The following is a 3,637-nucleotide window of genomic DNA, read 5'->3' as shown; positions in this document are numbered from 1 at the left end:
AGTATTGTTCACAATTTCGCGCACCAAGTTTTTGGCGCCGTTGCCGGGGATTGTTCAAGTTTTGAGCAAGCTTTTGGTAACAATGCCTGGGATTGTTCTAGTTTGGACAACTGACGGTTCATCTTGTTGCTTAGATTAGGTATTTATTTTTTTCGAAATTCTTGAAGATGAATTCTAGAGTTTCATGATGATTTGTTGAAATCTGGCTGGCTGAGAAGCCATGTCTAATCTGATTGGACCGAGGTTTCAACTTATCACCACAAGAGCTTGTTGATTTTCATCAATTTTGCTTTTGGAGCAGTGATCTACTAAGGCTTGGCTGACCTTTGGTCATGTCTAGTGTTTTGGACCGAAGCTTTCTTTGAAGGCTTGGCTGGCTGTGAAGCCATGTCTAATTCCTGGACCGGAGTCTTAGACTAGCATTGCACTGATTCCTGGAATTCTCATTAAGAATTTTGATATCTTTTTCCACTTAATTTTCGAAAAAAAAAAAAATTTTACAAAATCATAAAAACCAAAAATATTTGATGTTTCTTGCTTAAGTCTAGTGTCTCATCTTAAATTTGGTGTCAATTGCATGCATTCATTCATGTGTCTTAAGGATCTTCAAGTAATTCTTGATGATTTCTTACTCTGATCTTTGAATTCTTTTGGCTTGAGTGTTTATGTGTCTCATATAGTGTCAGTAGTATACAAACTGCTAAGTTTGGTGTCTTGCATGCATTGTTATTTGATTCTTGTTGCATTTTGATTATTAAAAAAATCCAAAAATATTTTTAATTTTGTGTCTTTTCAAGTCAATGATACAAAGAATTGAAGATTCAGAACATACTGCAGAGGAATTATACAGAAAAAGCTGAGCATTCAAAAATGCCCAGTGAAGAAGGCAGACTGGCGTTTAAACGCCAGCCAGGGTACCTGGTTGGGCGTTTAACGCCCAAAGAGGTAGCATTTTGGGCGTTAAACGCCTGAATGTATACCATTCTGGGCGTTTAACGCCAGGATAGTGCTAGGGGGAAGATTTTGTTTTCAAATCAATTTTTTTTCAAGTTTTCAAAGTTTTTCAAAACCAAATCTTTTTCAAATCAAATCTTATCAATCAAATGTTTTCAAAATCAATTTCTTTCCTTTTTCAAAGATACTTACTAACAATTAATGATTTGATTGAACATTTTTTGCCTTTTCTGTTGAGGAAGGTTTTATGTTTGAATCATATCTTTTCTTGTTAGGCAAGTCATAAATTTTTAAAATCATATCTTTTCAAATTATTTTCAAAATATATCTTTTAAAATTGTTTTCAAATCATATCTTCTCAATCACATTTTTTTTAAAAAACCAATCATATCTTTGTAATTACATCTTTTTCAAAATAGTTTTCAATCAAATCTTTTTGACTTCTAATTTCAAAATCTTTTTCAAAAATCACTTTAATTCTTCCCCACTTTCAATTTTCGAAAATTATCAATCAATTTTAAAATGTTTTTGAAATCTTTTTAATTGAATTTTCGAAAATTCTCTTCCCTCTTTCCCACATCCTTCTATTTATGGAGTACCACTCCTTCTTAATGCACAATTCGAACCTTATCTAATTAAAGTTCGAATTCTTCTTCTCCTTCTTCTTTCTATTTCTCTTTTCCTCTGACACTTCAAGGAATCTCTATACTGTGACATAGAGGATTCCACATTTTCTTTTTCTCTTCTCTTTCATATGAGCAGGAGCAGAGACAAGGGCATTCTTGTTGAAGCTGACCCTGAACCCGAAAGGACCTTGAAGAGAAAGCTAAGAGAAGCCAAAGCACAACTCTCTTTAGAGGACCTGACCGAATTCTTCAAAGAAAAAGAAGACATGGCAGCCGAAAACAACAACAATGCCAACAATGCAAGGAAGGTGCTGGGTGACTTCACTGCACCTACTCCTGATTTCTATGGGAGAAGCATCTCTATCCCTGCCATTGGAGCAAACAACTTTGAGCTTAAGCCTCAATTAGTTTCTCTAATGCAACAGAATTGCAAGTTCCATGGACTTCCAATGGAAGATCCTCATCAGTTTTTAGCTGAGTTCTTGCAAATCTGTGACACAGTCAAGACTAATGGGGTAGACCCTGAGGTCTATAGACTGATGCTATTCCCTTTTGCTGTAAGAGACAGAGCTAGAATATGGTTGGATTCTCAACCTAAAGAAAGCCTGGACTCTTGGGAAAAGCTAGTCAATGCCTTCTTGGCAAAGTTCTTTCCACCACAAAGATGGAGTAAGCTTAGAGTGGAAGTCCAAACCTTCAGACAGAAGGATGGAGAATCCCTCTATGAAGCTTGGGAAAGATACAAACAATTAATCAGAAGATGTCCCTCAGACATGCTTTCTGAATGGAGCATCATAGGTATTTTCTATGATGGTCTCTCTGAACTATCTAAGATGTCCTTGGATAGCTCTGCTGGAGGATCTCTTCATCTGAAGAAGACGCCTACAGAGGCTCAAGAGCTAATTGAAATGGTTGCAAATAACCAATTCATGTACACTTCTGAAAGGAATCCTGTGAACAATGGGACTAATCAGAAGAAAGGAGTTCTTGAGATTGATGCTCTGAATGCCATACTGGCTCAGAACAAGATATTGACTCAACAAGTCAATTTGATTTCTCAAAGTCTGTCTGGAATGCAAAATGCACCTGGCAGTACTAAGGAAGCTTCATCTGAGGAAGAAGCTTATGATCCTGAGAACCCTTCAATGGAGGAGGTGAATTACCTAGGAGAACCCTATGGAAACACCTATAATTCTTCATGGAGAAATCACCCAAATTTCTCATGGAAGAATCAAGAGAGACCTCAACAGGGTTTCAATAACAATAATGGTGGAAGAAACAGGTTTAGCAATGGCAAGCCTTTTCCATCATCTTCTCAGCAATAGACAGAGAGTTCTAAGCAGAGTACTTCTGACTTAGCAACAATGGTCTCTGATCTAATCAAAACCACTCAAAGTTTCATGAATGAAACAAGGTCCTCCATCAGAAATTTGGAAGGACAAGTGGGACAGCTGAGTAAGAAAATTACTGAACTCCCTCCTAGTACTCTCCCAAGTAATACAGAAGAAAATCCAAAAGGAGAGTGCAAAGCCATAGACATGGCCGAATATGGAGAGGAAAGAGAGGAGGAGGACGCCACTGAGGAAGACCCCAGTGGGCGTGTACCAATCTCCTCTGAGTTCCTCAATGAGGAACAATGGGAATCTGAGGCTCAAAATGAGACCATAGAGATTCTATTGGACTTACTTCTGCCATTCATGAGCTCTGATGAGTATTCTTCCTCTGAAGAGGATGAGTATGTCACTGAAGAGCAAGTTGCTAAATACCTTGGAGCAATCATGAAGCTAAATGACAAGTTATTTGGAAATGAGACTTGGGAGGATGAACCACCTTTGCTCACCAAAGAACTGGATGACTTGTCTAGGCAGAAACTGCCTCAAAAGAGGCAGGATCCTGGGAAGTTTTCTATACCTTGTACCATAGGCACCATGACCTTCAAGAAGGCCTTGTGTGACTTAGGGTCAAGTGTAAACCTCATGCCCCTCTCTGTAATGGAGAAATTAGGGATCTTTGAGGTGCAAGCTGCAAGAATCTCATTAGAGATGGCAGACAATTCA

The 3,637-nt window shown here is 38.0% G+C and overlaps 1 non-coding gene across 1 annotated transcript; it reads right to left on the bottom strand.

Annotated features, from left to right (window-relative positions):
* Positions 1-2,251: 2,251 nt before the first annotated feature.
* On the bottom strand, positions 2,252-2,359 carry LOC130984247 (small nucleolar RNA R71). Its single transcript, XR_009088193.1, has one exon. It is a non-coding gene; the product is annotated as a small nucleolar RNA R71 (small nucleolar RNA).
* Between the last annotated feature and the right edge of the window lie 1,278 nt (positions 2,360-3,637).

The sequence above is a fragment of the Arachis stenosperma genome, chromosome 5 (genome assembly GCF_014773155.1).
Source record: "Arachis stenosperma cultivar V10309 chromosome 5, arast.V10309.gnm1.PFL2, whole genome shotgun sequence".
In the NCBI taxonomy this organism is placed as follows: Eukaryota; Viridiplantae; Streptophyta; class Magnoliopsida; order Fabales; family Fabaceae; genus Arachis; species Arachis stenosperma.
The sequence above is the reverse complement of the archived record's forward strand: the minus strand, read 5'-3'. Positions and strand labels throughout refer to the sequence as shown.